This window comes from Gymnoscopelus braueri (genome assembly GCF_963280865.1).
Source record: "Gymnoscopelus braueri genome assembly, chromosome: 15".
NCBI classification, from domain to species: domain Eukaryota; kingdom Metazoa; phylum Chordata; class Actinopteri; order Myctophiformes; family Myctophidae; genus Gymnoscopelus; species Gymnoscopelus braueri.
The window spans coordinates 37,100,880-37,120,879 of record NC_137620.1 but is presented as its reverse complement, the minus strand read 5'-3'; the positions used below and the strand labels follow the sequence as shown (position 1 = coordinate 37,120,879).

At 43.0% G+C, this 20,000-nt stretch overlaps 1 protein-coding gene across 2 annotated transcripts in view; it reads right to left on the bottom strand.

Annotated features, from left to right (window-relative positions):
* sh3gl2b (SH3 domain containing GRB2 like 2b, endophilin A1) overlaps positions 1-20,000 on the bottom strand; it is a gene marked incomplete at both ends in the record, with an annotated part of 41,273 nt that overhangs the window by 20,408 nt on the left and 865 nt on the right. The gene's annotated exons all lie outside the window — the stretch shown is intronic.

Here is a 20,000-nt window from a genome sequence, read left to right as displayed (position 1 = left end):
ATATATATATATATATATATATGCATATGTATGTAATGTATGTATCACATGCTGCAATGGTGCTGCATGCTGCAATGGTTTCATACACATCACATGTGCACTCCAGGCACCTGCCTCTCATTATACCTCGCTTGTCTTTCATATTTGTTCTCTATTGATGATGCGTCGCGAGCAGCGCTACTGTGAAGAACGTAGCCACTCCCCAGTCACTTGCGTCACTTCCCTGCCCAGACGGGCGGTGCTAAAGTGAATTACTTCGGATAACTCATTGCTTTCTCCAGCACGGGTAGCTTCTGTGTAAATCGTCGGACTCTGAATCCGTGCGCTCCGTTGTCCGCCGGATCGAATCCCACTCCAAGCAGTAATTTTACGCGATGCAACGTTACTTCTTGCGGTCAATTTATTTACTCGAAGTAAGGTTAGGAATAAGATTAGTGTATAATAGACATCATTTTACTAAGGTAAATGTCATTAATATTTTTGGGGGAGGGTCATTCTTTTTTTTTTAATCACTTGGGGAGGGTCATTGATTTTTTTTCCCATTCAGAGGGAGGGTCATGGCATTTTAAATTAGGGCACATATATTTCCTCCAGGGACCCCCTTCTGTAAATTTCGACTGGTCCCTTACTATGGTACTTTAAGTATATTTTAATACCAATGCTTCTTTTACTCAAGTAAAATTCTTAATGCAGTATTTTTATATGGCAGTATTGCTAGCTTTCCTCAAGCAAAAATACTTCTTCCACCACTGTGAAAGTCACACTTTGACACTTTCAGCCCCTTCAGACACCATGACTCAGCTATTTTTACACGCAAAAGTGAACACTCCAAAAGAGCTGAGACGGCCGTCTGATGTGAAGTGTACTCAGACCACCTCGGGAGGTGGTCTGAGTACGCTTCACTTCTAGTCCATGTTGCGGTTCGCTCAATCGTGGCTCCAGGGCAGATTTTGCTATTCCTTCATTCCTAAAATGTATTATCTATGGTACGCCAGTGTCCTCGTAGGGTCTTCGTGTTTTAGTCACACTCAGGGCCTTCGGGTCACTTTGACCCGAAGGCCCTGTGTGAAAATTTTCATTTTCATGAAAATTAAAATTTTCATTTTCATATCACATGTTTAGTACAGTAAATAAGGCAAATAGAAGAAGTTTCATAGAGAACAATTTTTTTTTACATACGTTTAATTCATGTTGAAAATGTTAAACCGGGTCAAAAGGACCCGAGGACCCTACGAGGGTTAACCTGGGCAGATGGCTATTTCTCAGTAGAATTTGTAAGGATTCCCAACTGCTGGTGCCTTGTTTCAGACTCAAGATGTGAATGAAAGGCTATTTTTTATATATATATATTTTGTTTTTTAAAAAACAACCTAAGTTTAGAGGGGGGTGTAGTATTTTTCACTGATTCTGAAGACAATTCTGGATTAAACAGTGTGCAAAGCCGCACTGACTCACAACTCTCTCTCTCTCTCTCTCTCTCTCTCTCTCTCTCTCTCTCTCTCTCTCTCTCTCTCTCTCTCTCTCTCTCTCCCGCCTGCCAGCTCCAGCCATAGAGCAATCAATATTCCCACTATCTCAGCCAGAAGAGCAGCCCAGTCCGACAAGCCGTGGCACACAGCAGAACCAGCGGTGTGTACAGTGCACAGTAAAACCAAACAACACTCTCACTCTGTCCCTGTCAGACTGCCAGTGAAAAACATGACTGTGGGGGGACAAACGCACGCGCGCAGACATGCACGCTCTCTCACTTTCTCTCTCACACACCAGTGGTGGAAGAAGCACTCAGATGTTTTACTTGAGTAATGCAATACCAAAATACTCTTTCACAAGTAAAAGTCCTTTTAAAAGTACAAAAAGTCAAAATATACTTAAATTACCCAAGTAAAATGACCAAAATAGCAGATCTAGAAAATGCGAAGCGTTGGAAGCTTGTAGATCGGCTATATTCAAATAGGCAAAATATATGGGGCTTATTGATCATCTAAATCTGCAAAGTAACTATAGTAACTAAAGTCTTTTGGTCTGTTGGGCAGCTCAAGAGGCAGGAAAAAATAATGCATTGGTATTGAATGTATACTGTAATACATGAGCTGTTAGAATGTTTGCAATGTGAATAAATACATAAAAGAATACAAAATAAATTAAGTAAAAGTACCTCAAAAACTCTCACACTTTCTCTCCCTCACATGCACACGCACACTCTCCGTGACTTGCACATTTCCTTTGGAATGTCTCAGTGAAATAAATCAGTTGGAAACGCCACGGACACGCCAGCGTCTGTCATGCGGGGGCGGATGCTTGACATGCACAGCATCAGTATAACCGAGGGGGAAGGCGGGACAATATTAGTGAAGGGCAAGTTGAGGACATTTCCTCAGATGACAAGTGGTTTTACCGGGGACCCCAGGGGTCATCGTAGAGGTTCCAGGGGGAGCTAAATGATTTATAGTTAGGAACCCTTACAGGTGGCTGTATAGGCCATTGGGTCTCAAAGTGGAGTTTGGGGACCCCCAGGGGTCCTTGGGGGGTTCTAGGGGGTCCCCAGAAAAAAACATAGAATATAGCATTACAATCATTTTAACCACTTTATCCATTTATAAGTTGGCTATTCAAAAATAGCAGATATACAAGCTTGTCTTGTATATCTATATATATATTTTTTTTTTGTATCGAAAATGTTTGGGAAATGTTGAATAATGAATCATTTAGATATTTTAACATAAATCTTCTCTTCTCGGGGTCCCTGGCACTAAACATTTTCTCCTTGACATGAAACAGTTTGAGAACCACTGGCATAGGCTACTACACCAGCCAATAGAAACTACAGCCTCACTTTTCCTGGAAAGTTAGCATGCTGAAATAGAAGCCATCGTTCTTGCAATAATAAAGGTGTTTGAAATCTCGTTTGAAATGATGCCACAGGGATCAGGCAGGTTCCTGAGCTGTCCACAGCCCTCCTCTGAGACACAGAGTGAGTAGACAGAAATGGAACCATCTGTTAATGAGCAATAGTGAGGGCCTATTATATGAGGATAGGTTGAACATGGGTGAAAAGGTGTCCTTTAAGGATCTGTAACTCTGAGAGTGTACAAAGGTAGCCTAATACATACCAAACTGGGGATCCTTGAAATGAAAAAGTTTCACCAGACACCTACATTGGCCTGTTTGCCATCACATAATCACTAGCAGTTGTCACCACACAGACATCAGAGCAGATAAGACTCTCCCTGAGGGTGTGTGTGTGTGTGTGTGGGATGGCTGATTCATGTTTCAACGCTCACGCGACACACAGTCTCGGTATTATGTCCATAAATCAGTTGTGAGAGAGGCCTGCAGATTGCAGGAATGCCCAAGCCAAGAGCTAAGGCATTGGGCACAATTCTGTTCAGTGTCTGTGATAATTGTCACCATATATGGAGGAGGCGAAGATTATTATAATTTTTTGGTTGGATGTTTTCACTGATAAAAATGTGCACGTACATGACCATATATTATTCATGGTACGAAAAATACAGGAAAATAGCCAATCTACAAGCTCAGGTGAGCTTGTAGATCGGCTATTATAAAATACATACAGACAGTGCACTGGTTCTCACAGGGTTCCTTAAGGGGTTCCAAATGGACCCTTACAGGTCTGTAACTCCTAGAGTGTACAAATGGAATCGAATTGGGGGGGGGGGGGGGGTATCAAAAGCAGAGGCAGGGATCCCTCCATCCCACTAACAAATCCAACGCACTACAAAGTGATGAAAGAGAGAGGTAGATGAGAGAGAGGTTGATGAAAGAGACAGAAATAGATCAATGAAAGGCAGGCTCTCTCTGATGAAATAATACCAGCCAATAACATCATAGAGAGAGAGAGAAGAAGAAAGAGTGAAACAAGGTCATGAGAAGCGACATATTGGAGGAAGGATACAGGATGTGAGAGATCTACAAGCTCACAACGCCGTGTTCAACTTCATTCTCATTTGCTACAAGCCAACTCACACACGCCCTCATTCCCACAGTGCAACTCAGGCGGTCTTTTTAAGCAGACCAACATCTCTGTTCGTTCTACATGCTCATCATTGACAGCTACATTCTGCGGCCTCCTCCCAGTGGCATTTCGTTTCCATATCAATGGATGATTCTGTGGATTGTACTGTGATATGTGTGTATCTTAACTATGCATTGAAAGGTTCAATGTTTATGTTCATGTAATAACTGTATTTTAGGCTCTGCTTCGGGGGGGTTTGTGATCTCAGATTCTGTGTCATGCTTGCGCAGGTGATCTGTAGCATCACAGGAGCAGAGTCACACCGCCAATCTGAATGCAATGACATTCAGGTAAATGGTTAATCCTGAGTTTAAGTGTCTAACTGAAATAAAACAAAATATGTTTACAAAAAACTGCTTCTTGATTATTTTATTAAACCACACCAGTTTTGACATATTTTGGGTTAATTGCCCAGCCCTATACCACCTACCAATACTGGTGTTTTTTTGGTCTTATGGTTTTTGATGCATGACCATGCACTGCATTGAAATTACGATAACAAAAACAATAGCAGCTTGGCTGCTCGGAGCGTCATAATATCATATGTCGCTGTCCAGTCTCAGACCATAAGTCTTTTATGTTTGTTCAGTGTTGACAATAATAACATCTAACAACTCCATTCATCTGCACTCATGGGTACTGCAGGGTACTGTGTGTGTGTGTGTGTGTGTGTGTGTGTGCGTGCGTGCGTGCGTGCGTGCGTGCGTGCGTGCGTGCGTGCGTGCGTGCGTGCGTGCGTGCGTGCGTGCGTGCGTGCGTGCGTGCGTGCGTGCGTGCGTGCGTGCGTGCGTGCGTGCGTGCGTGCGTGCGTGCGTGCGTGCGCGCGCGTGGGCGTGGGTGTGCGCGAGTTTGTTTATGTGTTTATGTGTCACTAGAATGGAGACCTGCAGGGGTTTAGTATAGAAAGCCTGTGTCACCACTGATGCTTTACGAGGCAATACAATGTGTGTGTGTGTGTGTGTGTGTGTGTGTGTGTGTGCGTGCGTGCGTGCGTGCGTGCGTGCGTGCGTGCGTGCGTGCGTGCGTGCGTGCGTGCGTGCGTGCGTGCGTGCGTGCGTGCGTGCGTGCGTGCGTGCGTGCGTGCGTGCGTGCGTGCGTGCGTGCGTGCGTGCGTGCGTGCGTGCGTGCTACAGTGCAGATACGTGTAAGTGGAGTGAAGTGAATTTTCAGATTGCTGATTCTCTTCACAGGAGTAAGTGTGCTTTTGGACTGCGACCTTGTATAAGTCACTCCCAGTTAAATAATGTTATCCAGTGTTGGAATGGATGTACCATGGAGGGGCTCTCCTCATTACAGGACCACAGTGTTGTCGAAAATGACGTTTGAAAATTCCTTAAAGAAATCCCACCAATCGAATTTCGAATATATATTATTTTGAATTCAAAATATTGTATGCAGTAAAACTTAAAGACAGGCAGGTGCAGACATCTCTTTCTTTCCCTCTCTTTCTCTGTATGCGGCTCTCGTGATCAAATGAATGAGTCATCCTCGTATCTTATTCTAATAAGCTTAGGTAATGTTATACATTGATTCACATCGCATTGTGTCCTTGTAGATCGGCTATTTTTGCTATTTTCGTGCGACAAATTATATATCGCCGGGTGGAAACCGCATGTGTCCAAAACTGTTAGTTTTCAGGATTCAAATTCACAAGTAGCAAAAGTAGCACATTTCATGGATTACATGTACTGTATGAATTATGAAAGTTTCTGTATTCATACAGAGACACAACAGTACAACACAGTGCTCACGCTATTCTGAATTACAAGACCTTGTTTGCAATCATCTGGGGGCCTGAGCGTGCAATTACCACCGCATATATTTAGTAAACGTGATTTAATGTTCAATTAAAACCTAATATAAATCATCTGGCGAGCTGATTACAGACTGATTACAGTGCTTGGAGCAGCAGGTCATCAAACGAATACATCTGCACAACTCCCTGCAAATTTGCATAGCCCATTAAAACCGGGAAAGGGTCTGTGTCATTTTAGATTTTAGCGTTGGCTATTCAAAAATAGCAGATGTACAAGCTCACAGCACGTCACTTTGTGCCACGCTGCGAGCTTGTACATCTGCTATTTTTGACCATTTTAGAAAAATCTTGAAAGTGTGAGAACTATTGATTATAAGATATTTGTAAAATCGGCCTCAGGTCTTAATCCATTCAACCCGGGAACGCATCTGTGTCATTTTAGATTTTAGCTATAACCATTATTTTACACTTTGGCTATTCAAAAATGGCAGATATACAAGCTCGGCACTCTGTGCCGCGCAACGAGCCTGTAGATCTGCTATTTCTTTCTGCTATTTTTTTTTTGCTTCTATAGGTGTCCCTGGAACAAGATAGTTTGAGATGGGGTTCGGCGGCCAAAAACATATAATTTTGAGGGTCCTTGACGTGAAACATTTTGAGCACCACTGATATAGAAACATACGTTTTTTTTTTCAGAAAACTGTTAGGATTTAGAAGACATTTGTAGGATCGGAATCGAAAGCTCAGGTCATAATGGGATAGAGACGTTTTATTTCCACAGATGATGCTACCGCCATCATGGCTCATCAGCTTTGAATTTCCTCTGAGTCCAGTCCACGTCTCTGAGGATCATTGTGAAGTGGTCTCTGCACGTGGACACGCTGGTAAACCAATCCCAGCAGTGCCTTTTCCAGCTGGTGAGAGGGCGCATGGGGTCAGCCCAGTGGCTCACAGGCAGGCAGTTGTGACAGTGACGGAGTACATTTACTTGAGTACTGTACTTAACCCATTAAAACCTGAGGCTGGTTCTACAAATGCCTTCTAAATCAGTAGTTCTCACACTTTCGAGATTTTTCAAAAAAAGTACAAAAATAGCAGATGTACAAGCTCGCAGCGCGCCACGAAGTGACCCGCTGTGAGCTTGTAGAGCTGCTATTTTTGAATAGCCAACGCTAAAATCTAAAATGAAACAGATGCTTTCCCGGTTTTAGTACATTTGTATTTGTATTTTTGAATTCTTCCTTTCCTACGACACTTCAAAGACAGATATTGTACTTTTGACTCCACTAGATTTCTAGGAAGGGAAATAATTACTCTATGAATTAACCACTTATGATCTACTGTATGTCAAACATAGTGAAAATAGCCTATCTGGTATCTACAAGCTCACAACCTGTCGCATCGTGACGTGTTGTGAGCTTGTAGATCTGCTATTTTCACTTTTATTAAATATTCATTAAAAGCTTTTGAATAATTAAGTATTTTTAAAAAGCAAGTACTCCAGCACTTTAACTCAAGTACAAATGTGACAGAGCGACTTTCATTAGTAGTTGAGTAATATTTGACTGATCTATACTTTGACTGAAGTACTGGGGTTTGTACTGGGCTTACTTTATCCATCGGTTGTCAAGACTGAGGCCAACAAAGCTGTCTAGGGCTTATACTGTACAATTTTAGAAATGTTATTGTATTACTACTCATACTGTGCGAGTAAATCATCTGCGATGTAAAGGCCAAAGCTCAGGATTTATGTGCCCACACTGTACAGTATATCATGGAGCATTAGGACCCTGAGCGCTCACATTGTCCGTCCCTGTCAGCTCCTGCTGTCCATTCTTGCCTGTTGACAGCTAGTTGTCATCTGATAGCTGCATCTACAGTAGACTAGATGGAAATGTGATCTTTCAACTGTGTAAACATGTTTATTGATTGATGAATGGCCTAAACTACACAGTTTACCGAGAGGACCCCCCGTCCCTCCCCTCCCCTATGCGACGACATTGTCAGCAGTCTTCTAGTATTAGATACCGATACAAAAACGTGTTGTTTTGTGTGTTCCTGCATGCGGTTACTGAATGGCAGACTGGGTTCTGGGATCAGATTACATTCACTGATCTAATAGTCGGTTGTTCTCGTCTTCGTTCGCACGGAAACAGCACTGAGGGAAGAGTACGTTCAGTAATGATCCTCCCATTCAGTAATGCTGCCGTATGGGTTCGTTGATTGAACGAGATCCAAGTCCCTCAGTTCACTGATTGCATATTGACAATAAGACCCGTTTCATCCCACTGGGGAAATTCAGTTTTCAGCTTCACCCAGCTGAGTACTTCTCAAGTGAGCGCGGGTAGTGGGGGGGGGGGTCAGTTAGGGGTAAAGTGTCTTGCTCAGGGACACCTCGACATATTGCCAGGGCCCGCGGAAATCAATCCTGGGACCTCCCGCTTCCCCAGCCAGGGTCTCAGGCGGGCTCTCTACCCATTCAGCTTGATATAGTCAGCTAGCTATAGTTAGTTAGTATAGGTTCAGCCCTCCTGTTTTGAATGAACTTGTCAACGGTACAGTATTTTGAGAACTATTTGGGGAGACACTTCCCATATCCTCACTCCCCACATGTTGGGAATCACTGCCCTAAACACTGAACATCTCCATCATCAAATGAACTGTCCCCGCTCACTCCTTCCCCTTGCACGTCCTCACCCCCCCACTGTATCACTGTGACACCTCACTCTGGCACTTCATACTGCACACAAAGTGTAACTGTCTGTGAGAGACACTCTGCTTACATGCATCTGCTCCTATAGACCTTACAGATAATAGACAGAGAGATAGATGGGAAGACAGACAGACAGACGGAAAGACAGACAGACGGAAAGACAGACGGAAAGACAGACAAAGTGGTGGGAGGATGACAGATGATTGATGGAGTAATAACAACTAATAACATCAGAGAATATAGAGAGACAGAGACAGAGAGCGAGACAGAAAGAGAGAGAGAGTGAGAGCTAGAGTGAAGATTTTCATATGAACTGTACAACCCAAATACATGCACACGCACACAAACGCACGCACGCACGCACGCACGCACGCACGCACGCACGCACGCACGCACGCACGCACACACACACACACACACACACACACACACACACACACACAAAAAAACTGACACCAATAAATAAGATCTTCAAGTGTACTACGCTGGTTCCATTGATCTAGGCCAGAACACAATCCATTGATTGATCATAAAAAAATAAACATGCTCTGAAAATGCATGCAGCCCACCCATCTGTTGAGTGGACAGGTGGGTGGGCCGCAAACGCTCTCAAGATCTTCAGCTGGGCCCTGATTCAGAAAAGGCTGGGAACCACTGAGATAGATTGGATAATTGGATTTATTAAATAAAGAGACACTGTATTTAGAGGGAGAGATTGATAGTAACGTATCAGTGTGTTAAGTAGCAATCCACATGAATAGATCTTCATAATGTAGCACACATTAAACACACACACACACACACTTGCATGCACAGAAACGCACACGCATGCACGCACACACTCGCATGTGTGTCCTCTCTGCTTGCCACGTGTGAATCCCTCAAGGACGATCAATTATTGAATGAACCAACCAGAGCCTGTGTGCATGCGCGTGCGTGTGTGTGTGTGTGTGTGAGTGTGAGTGTGCGTGTGCCGTGTGAGTGTGCGTGTGCGTGTGCGCGTGCGCGTGCGTGTGTGTGTGTGCGTGTGCGTGTGCGTGTGCGTGTGTGCGTGCGTGACAGTATCACGCCTATTTTCTCCGGGCACGTGTGTAGTTGCCATGACAACCTGGCCTCCCCTAGATAGAGGCGTTTCGTCAGGAGAGAGAGAAAGAGAGAGAGAGAGAGAGGGAGATAAAGAGGTGGGGGGAGAGATAGAGAGAGATCATTCTGTGCCTCTTCCACCCCTTTAGCTTAGTTTCTCATTGATCGATCTATCTCTTCTCTGATCTTCCATTCCTCATCTCTCTCCATCGTTATCCTGAGATTATTTAATGTCCTCCTCCCTCTTCCTCTCTCTCTCTCCATCCATCCATGTCTTCTCTCTCTTCTTCTCTCTCCTCTTCCTCTAAACCTCACCCTCGTCTTCCCACTCTCTGCCCCCCCCCCCCCTCATGTTTTATTCAGTCAGGTGACTGGGGTGTCTTATTTCCTGTTGGCAGCAGCCATCTTGGATGAGGGCATGGTGGTGACTATGCAAGAGAGAGAGAGAGAGAGAGAGAGAGAGAGAGAGAGAGAGAGAGAGAGAGAGAAAGAGAGATAGAGATACAGGGAAGGTTCCACATACTCCTACTGTATGGATGCATGTCGAAAAAATGTACGAATCGTAAAGAGTATAAAAGTAGTAGAGAATCGATAGTTGCAGCCCCTACACACTAGAGGTCTTCGGGTAAGCATTACCCGAAATACCCGGGATTCGACCCGGACCCGGCTCGGTCACGGGTCAATTCACAGGAAGTGACTCCGGGTCTGGGTCGGAACCGTTTGTCTCGGGTCTCGGGGCTCCGACAGTGAAATCGACGGGTACACTGATACCCGAGTGGACCCGGCGATTGGCGGCCACAGCTGTCAATCACCCCGTCCCCCGCCCCCCTTTTTTTCTCCTCCGGCCAGTGGGAGGCGAGCTCTATAACTAACTCTATGGTTCGGGTCAGTTATATCAAATATTGTTGATTAACGTAACGTTTTGGTTAATGGTTCAAAATAAAAATAAAATAAAATAAATGAACATAAACCAGTGAATTGTCAAAGCGTAGAATGTGGGCTCTCCCCCCAAAAAACATTACAGATTGCTCTTAGCAGAGATGACAATAGAAGTATCACCATACAGTGCATCATCGTTTGTGTGATGAATGTGTTTTCATCACTGCCCTGTGTGTAATCGATCTGCAGAAAAACAATTCCACCCTCAGCCAACTTCAAATGTTTCTGTGCGACTCTGAGGAAGTTCTATCACAAAGTTGTGTCCGTTTGAAGCTGTGATCCATAAATGAACACGCCGTGATGAAACCTTGTATGTCCAAAACCGCTACTGTCCAGGAAATGGAACAAGAGCCTGTGTTCCAATGGATCCACTGTAGTTATCATTTAGTCACACGCTCTTGTTAGTACTTTTCATCGGTTCAATATGCATAAGACCCACAGACACACTGATGTGCGAGCGAGCGTGCATGTGTGAGTGTGTGCGCGTGTGTGTGCGTGCATGTGTGTGTCTATGTGTGTGTGTGTGTGTGTGTGTGTGTGTGTGTGTGTGTGTGTGTGTGTGTGTGTGTGTGTGTGTGTGTGTGTGTGTGTGCGTGGAGAGATGGAGTAAAGAAGAGAGGGGCAGTGATTGAGAGAGAGAGAGAGAGAGAGAGAGAGAGAGAGGAAGGATGTGGGCGTGTTTAAAATCTATTTTAAATTAAAATTCCCTCACTTTGCTTTCTATCTGTCTCTCCTGTCCTCCTCTACTCTCTCTCCTTTCATCTTATCTCATCCTCTTCCCTCCTTCCTCTCCTCTGTTCCTCATCTCACGTTCTTTTTACTTACATCTCTCTTCCTTGACCTCTCTCACACACACACACACACACACACACACACACACACACACACGCGCGCGCGCACACGCACACGCACACGCGCACGCGCACGCACACGCACGCACGCACACGCACACGCACACACACACACACACACACACACACACACACACACACACACACACACACACACACTCTGCTGTGATGTGTCCTAGTTTTCAGTCTCGGAGGTGAGTGATGATGTGCTGCTACCAACTACTCAGAAAACATACTGTCTCCCTCTCAGCCCTCCTACTGTCTGTCTCTCCTACACTGTCTACTCTAGTAGTACCTCTCAGCCCTCCTACTGTCTGTCTCTCCTACACTGTCTACTCTAGTAGTACCTCTCAGCCCTCCGTCTGTCTCTTCTACACTGTCTACTCTAGTAGTACCTCTCAGCTTTCCTACTGTCTGTCTCTCCTACACTGAGTCCCTCTCAGCTTTCCTGTCTGTCTCTCCTACACTGAGTCCCTCTCAGCTTTCCTGTCTGTCTCTTCTACACTGACTCAGCTTGCCAACTTTCTGAACATTTTTGAAGAATCTTGAAAGTGTGAGAACTATTGATTTAGAAGGCCTTTGTAGAATCGGCCTCAGGGTTTTAATGTACATGGGTCATACATTGGTCATAGCATGCTTTGAGGTGCTTGAAGGTTTGCATGGTTCCTATACAGTACTTCTAAATGTTAAATGTCATTTACAATATACATACAATTCAAGTTGCATGTGTCATACCGCACACTATGTATAGCAGCACAGTAACCATGACATAACACCACACACCATAACATAATCCCCCAAAGCTTTCCCATAATCAAATAACAAGATAAACAACTCATTTCCTGTGTGCCTACTAGGAAATATGCAAACATAGCCAGCTTCAGCGGACACGACGCCCCCAGGACAAGACGAGGGCAGAGGAACATACCGTTTTATTTTACACGATTATCAATTATTTATCTATTTTTTACATTTTTGTAGCATTCAAATTTGGCTGGTTGGTTAATAACACATTCATCTATGGTGTGACAAACTGAGAACACATTAATAAATTATTACTGCTTTGCACTGCATCCACTTTAATAAGGAATTCAGCAGCATGAAAAAATACTATAATGTATGTAGATCTGCTATTTCGCTATTTTTGAAAGAATATGGACGTAAAACCGTCTATTTTTCGCTAATTTTACACGTCACTCTTGTACAACAAAGTATGAAAAATTAAACATATTTTTTTTTATATGGAGACATGAGGTTTCTGCCCAACAACAACATTATACTGTCTGCTACAAGGACAAGCTGAACCAATAGGCTGCAACATAAACAACAGCTATCAGGCCTATAGCGGAGATGATGTCATATCATAATGTATTATATAAGCACTATAAGTGATGATAAAATGTACAGGTTAGATATAAACAACCATAATAACAATATAGTATAATGTGTTTTAATTATTCTGCAATTGTAAAGGTCATATCCTTGCGAATGACAGGTTGTTCTGTACAGAGGATATAACAAGAGGAGGAGAAAGAGGGAATAAGGGATACTTTTCGATCCTTCCTTCCTGGGTCTTATTTCTTGATTTGTCTCTTCTCTCTTTCACGTGGTCATCATGGTAAAGTGCATCTGTGACTATAAGCTCTCAACGAGTCGCAAGATTGGTGTGGAGGGAAACGATGAGGACCATGTACAGAGACCCTTGGGGCTCAACACTTTAAGGGCGGATTCAGACTGGGTCCGATTGCTTCGAACCGTTCCCGAGTACGATTGGCTTCTCCCAGCTGGCCAGCATTCACACTGGCCAAAATTCTTTCGTACTCGAGTACATTTCATTTAGCAGTAATGGTAAATATGTGCCTCATGGGGGCGCTGTTGACTATGGGGCTTTGGGAGATGCAATGTCATTCACAGAAGAAGAGTCACTTGTCAGAGTTTAAAGTGAATAATAAAGTTTGACTGTGTTCCTGACGTTGTCTTGAGTTATAATAATAACTGAAAAACAATACACAACCAAAGCAGTGTGTGCTTCGGTCTTTGAAACCTCAAAATGTAACGTCGTCTCTCGCGTCTCTGTTATTATCAATATGATCGTGACGTCACTGATGCATCCTTGGTATTTTAGCAGTGACGTCACGGGCTAATCCTTGGTATATTTATCCTTATATGTGTTCACTACACATGTGTTTTTTGTTTATGTTTTTCCACAGCTTGCGCTACTCAAACACTAGCGGGATTATTATTTCTTGTCAACATTCAAGTAGAACTATGAGAAGGTTAGAACCCAGCTAAAATAATGTGTAGTTATAAAAAATATATAAAGGATATATGATTATCAGTCCACTTCCTTCTCTTGGTACGGATGGATTCACATTGCAACGTTCCGTTCTCGAGTCAATCGGACCCGAGACTACCTCCCCAGGTGGTTTCGGGTACGGTACGGTGATGCGTTACGGGGAACGGTTCGCTACGTTCACACTACCACAACATCTGCCATGTGGTCCGGTGTGCGCACCCGGGACCATAGTCTGAATCCGCCCTAAGTGGCTAAAGTTTAAAATGTAGTCTGATTACAAAATAAAGCAAAGGAAACGAAACGTTGTCTCGCATAGAAAGACGATCAGAGATCTCTGCCTAATGGTATATCTGGTGACATCTAATTTCAATGTAGGGGCTTCAAGGAGTAGTTCACCCAAAAATGACTTATCTTCTATCAATTACACACCCCATGAAGACTTGCATTCATGGAGATTTGTTTAGTTTTTGTTGCATTCCTAAGCCAATAATTTGATGACTGGTGGACTCTCCTGCTGAGTCCCCTATTGACCGATGACCCGGTCATCAAATTATTGGCTTAGGAATGCGACAAAAAAACACAACAATCTCCATGAATTCAAGGCTCCATGAAATATAGGTTTTCTCCACTGTTCCATTTCTTGTTTCTATTTTATTTTATTGTATTTTTTGTGCACATTGTGTGTGTTGTTCAGTTGTTGAACTAGGCTACCAAGCAGAACCAATTCTTTACAGTATGTCCTACATACTGGCAGTCTAGAAGTGTGCGTGTGTGTGTGTGTGTGTGTGTGTGTGTGTGTGTGTGTGTGTGTGTGTGTGTGTGTGTGTGTGTGTGTGTGTGTGTGTGTGTGTTTGTTTGTAAGCGTGTCTGGCATGCCCATGAATAAACCATGCAGATAAACTGGATCACACCAAGCCTTGATGGCGAGAGAGAAAGAGAGAGAGAGAGACAGAGAGCGAGAGAAATTAGAGTTAGAAAGGCAGAAACATGGGAATATAGATGGCTGTACATGAAATAAATTGAATTAACATTTTAATTTACACTGAGGACAGACGGAAACGCACGCACGCACGCACGCACGCACGCACGCACGCACGCACGCACGCACGCACGCACGCACGCACGCACGCACGCACGCACGCACGCACGCACGCATTTTATTTTTTATTTATTTGGAATATGTTAAAAAAAAAATATTTATTTGGAAATGTTTAAAAAATTGTGAACATTTGTGCAAATCTTTCAATATATATATATTTTTAAAGCGAACATTTGTAATTCAAATCTTTGCTTCTGGGGCTTTCTGGAACAAAACATTTTGAGATGGGGGTCCACGGCCAAATACATACATACTAAAAATGTTTTCTAAATCCTAACAGTATGTTGCTATATCAGTGGTGCTCCAACTTTTCCATGTCAATGACCCCCCCAAGAAGAAAAAAAATTGGCCGCGGACCCCCATCTCAAAATATGTTGTGCCAGGGACCCCCACAAGCACAGATTAGAGTTAAAAATGTTCTCTTCAAAACATATATAATTAAAGATTTGCACACTAACCCAGGAGGAGCGCCCGGGGATCCAACCTTACAGTTGCAACAGTTGTTCTAGGTTCTGGGCCACCACCAGCCCATAACTGGTATAGACCAACTTTTTCATGTTAACACTTTACCTGCCAATCACGAGTATAACCGTTGATGAAAAATACACCCGTTTACTGCCATCCACGAGTATAACCGTTTTTCAAAAAAAAAAAAAAAATTATCCACACAGAACCAGAGATATCACGATCCAAAGATTTCTAGCTCCATTCACTCCTTGGTTAACTTATTACTTTAAAATCCTGTATCTCGGCTCCTGTGTAAAAAAAAAAAAAAAAATTAACCACTGGCACTGGGCACCCTGGCCACCCTCTGGCAGGGAATGTGGACCACCAAATTGATATGTAATTGGCCACGGTCCCCCATCTGAAAAGGTTTTGTGCCAGGGACCCCCAGAAGAGAAGATTTTATGTAAAAAATGTATCCAAATTATTAAAAAAATTAAAAATAGTAGATGTGCAAGCTCGCGGTGTGGCACGGAGTGACGTGCTGAGATTGGCCTATAGCGCCACCAGGAGGCCGATCTTTGCAATAAAATAATTAAAAAAATTACTCCTACCCATTTTGTCCAAACATCACGCATGTCAATAGTCATGTGATCAAGACGAACCTGTCAGATGTTTTCATATTTCATGCTGATTGGCAATAACTTCATCAACATTAATCCCTCAACTTCTACAGATTCCACTCACCTCTATAATGACTGAATTCCCAACATTGCAGGTAGGTCATTGTTGGCACTGCCAACAATGACCTACCTGACCTGGCGGAGACCTGTGCACCAAGGAGCACTTTTTCTAGTTTATGTTTATTTCCTGTGTGTGAGGGTGTGTGCGTGCGTGCGTGTGCACGTGCATGCTTTTTGGGAAACACTTTAAGTCATAGGGCAATTTTCAAGCAGCATCCCCCTTTCCCCTGTGCGCTGATTGAAGGGAGTCGCTTCAGTGCTTGGCCTGCGGGTGTTACAAATAAAAGTGTTCCTACAAAAAGTTGTTGTCATGACTACTCCTTCAGATCGTAAACCCACCGCTCATGAATATATTCATATTGTCTTTCACGCCAACTTCCTTCCTGTCGCTCTGTCATTTTCACTAACCAAGATTCAAGAGGGGTTTATATCTGTCACTATAACAGCCAAACATTGTTTCATCATTATTACTTTATGCAAGACTGTGCTAACAACAGCAATACAGTATAACAAGATATACCATGCGCTATACTAGGGCTGGGAAATTAACCGAAAATATATCAAAACTGATATTTAGAACCAATAACTGACTTAATCTTGCTCTTGTAGGTTAATCGAATAATCAAGGAGCAGGTTTTTTTTTCTTCTACTTATATCAACACATCGACACAAAAACATTGTAACATGTTTTTATTTCTGATTAAGCACTTAACACTGTGTCTTTCTTTATTTTACAATGGTGGTGTGCAAAAATAGCAAGAATAGCTGATCTACAAGCTCACAATGTGTCACACGTTGTCTGTAATTCTGCGAGTGACTCTGTGAGTGAGCAAAAGCACCCTTACAGGTCTGTATCTCTGTGAGTGTAAAAATGAAACCGAATGGATGGACCATTACAGGTCTGTATCTCTGAGAGTGCACAAATAGAATTTATACACTCTCAGAGTTATGGGGGTCCATGGCCTAATGCACCAAACTGGTGGGCCTTGAAATTAAAAGGTTTGAGAAGTACTGGTCTAAAACAGTGGTTCCAAAACTTTTTCTGCTGAGACCCAAAAGAGAAATTTGGTGTGTTGATGAACAATTGTAGGAAAAAAAAACAATAAGGCTGATGCAGCAGACTGCTACATCTCTGTGTCAACATGGACACAACTTATTACATATTGGACTTCATAGATTTAATAATATTCTCAGCTTGCCTGGCGTTGCCGGGGTTATTGCGCTGATCCCTCACTCCCTCTCGCTCTCACTTTCAGTGGTAAATTACTCCCTGTTTCCCTCTCCCTCTCTCTCCCCTATCTCCCTCTCTCTCCCCATCACCCTCTCTCCCATCTCTCTCTCCCATCTCTCTCTCTCTCTCTCTCTCTCTCTCTCTCTCTCTCTCTCTCTCTCTCTCTCTCTCTCTCTCTCTCTCTCTCTCTCTCTCTCTCTCTCTCTCTCTCTGGGCACAATCAGGGAACACAGATCCCACAGACAACATAATAATAATCATAATAATAATCCTCCTATAATCGGACAAAGCTCTGAGGCTCTGTCCGTGCTGCATATATGAATTAAAAGTACCAGAAGGACTTTGGAGTGCTGGCTATTGCTTTATTTACTATGAATCTTTGTGAGCCGTGCACCCACAAACTGCACCATACACAGACTGAGAGTGCTCGCTGCTCGTTGTTATTTTCTACTGTTAAAGGGGAAGACCACCCATTTTCAATATTTAACTATGTCATTAATATAGCATAAAGGAGTTGTGTGGAAATAAGAAAAAAGTTCCCCCCTTTCTGTGTTGCGTTGAACTGGAGGATTGATTTTGGGTTTAACATTGCAAATTACACCGTGATGACTCATCATGGTGTAATTTGCAATGTTAAACCCAAAATCAATTTGGGTTTAACATTTAAAATTTTTAACATTTAAAAATTTTCTTATTTCCACACAACTCCTTTATGCTATATTAATGACATAGTTAAATATTGAAAATGGGTGGTCTTCCCCTTTAAGGGATAAGTGTCTCTTGCTCAGGGATACTTTGACACAGACTGGACGCGCCAGGGGGGGCGAACTGCTGACCCTTTGATCACCAGACAGCCTTTCTAACCCACTATAAGCCACCGTTCACATATAGATGAGTTTCAGATGACACGCTGTTACTCAGAGTGACACAATGAACTCCAGCGATGTTTTTTAACCTGCTCTCTTGGCCTCTAGGTTGAGGCATTGAAAATTTGAAATACTCCAGTAAAGTCAAAAATACTTCGGAATTGCTCTTAAAGGGGCATGAAAACCCAATCTGTTTTTAACCTGAACCGTTTTCCAGTTCAGGTTAAAAACTACAACAGATTTAAAGACATGGCAGACTAGTAAGCAACACAGCTGCACCAAACAAATGAATATGAGTGTGTTAGATTTTCATAGGTGTGTCCAGAGCCAAGGACACGCCAATGTACAAGCATGATTGATTGATTAATTGTAATATGCTATAAATCAAAAGTTCAAAATAATATTGATATTGATTTGAAGTCATATCAACCAGCCCTGCTGTTCCCCATGCTGACAATGTGCAACAAAAACACATTTACCAGCGTCACATCCCACAAATCATTGGTCTTTTCCACACCCAAATACTCTCAGGACATCATTAACCACAGAGCCATCACTCACAATAGCAGATGACACTGATCACCTCCTCAATCATCACTTCACAACAATGCCATCTCTTCTGGATGCAGATACACAACTTTGAGTTTGTTCCACTCTGCCACTGCAGCATTAAACAAACTGCCTCGCTGACATGTTGATGTGTGTTGTATTGGATATATTTGTGGACATTCTATGTGTTGTGTTTACCTGTATGTTGTGTTGTAGGCCAGTGGTTCTCAATCTGTGGGTCGGGACCCCCAGGGGGGGTCACCAGATGACAGTGAAGTGACAATTTACTGACTTTTAAGACCTTTTTAATAAAAAGGAGGGGGAAAAAAAGAAAGAAGGGTGGGAAAGACCATTACTGCTTCAAAAGTAATCAACAAACTACACTTTGAAAACTGGTCAAACATTGACTAAATTGTCAAATTGCCTACAATGTAGGCTACTTTCTTACGTTCCTTATGTGTTTCTATGCTGAACAGGCTGTAAAACCAAATCCCTCTGGGACAATAAAGACAATAAAGTCTCATCTAATCTGAGTGGACCAGGGGGTGAACACATTGTGTGTAGCATCAAAGCAGTAATTCTCAATGTTTTCCATTTCAAGGACCACCAGTTTGATATGCATTAGGCCACTGTCCCCCCATTTGATACCATATTTGTTTTAAATGTCTGGGAGGGAGAGAGAGAGAGAGAGAGAGAGAGAGAGAGAGAGAGAGAGAGAGAGAGAGAGAGACAGAGACAGAGACATATTCTACCTTATTGTCTTATCTTCATTTGTATTACATTGTATTATTCTATTCTATTCTATTCTATCCTCCTACTACATTCTAGTGTATTCCATTCTGTTCTGGTCCATTCTACTCTACTCTATTTCTAAATTGGGAATGAGGCCAAAACAGAAACCATAAAAAGGATTTATGGTACGTCGTAAACTCTCTCTCTCTTCCTGGGATCCCCACTCTCTTCCACTACAGATAGCAGAATGGAGGGATGCGGGGGAGAGAGAGAGAGAGGGAGAGAGAGAGTGAGAAAGGGGGTGGATGGATGATGTATGGAGGAAATCCCAGTTGCGTGTGAAGGCTTCCCCCTCTCTCTCACTCTCTCTCCTCTGACAGAGGGCCTCAGTACAACACACCTCACCACACATAACATCTGCTCCAAACTAATCACACATTTCACCATTAATTCAGCCAAAACTCACCAATTTCACCATCAATTCAACCCAAATCAACAACATCACTAGTCAATTCAATATAAATCACCAATTTCGCCATCAAATTAACCCAAATCGCCAGTTTCACGTTGATTCAAGTTGAATCGATGTGAAATGGGTGATTTGTGTTTAACAATTCAACAACTATTTCACCCTCAGGTCAATTCAGATCACCCAATTAGGC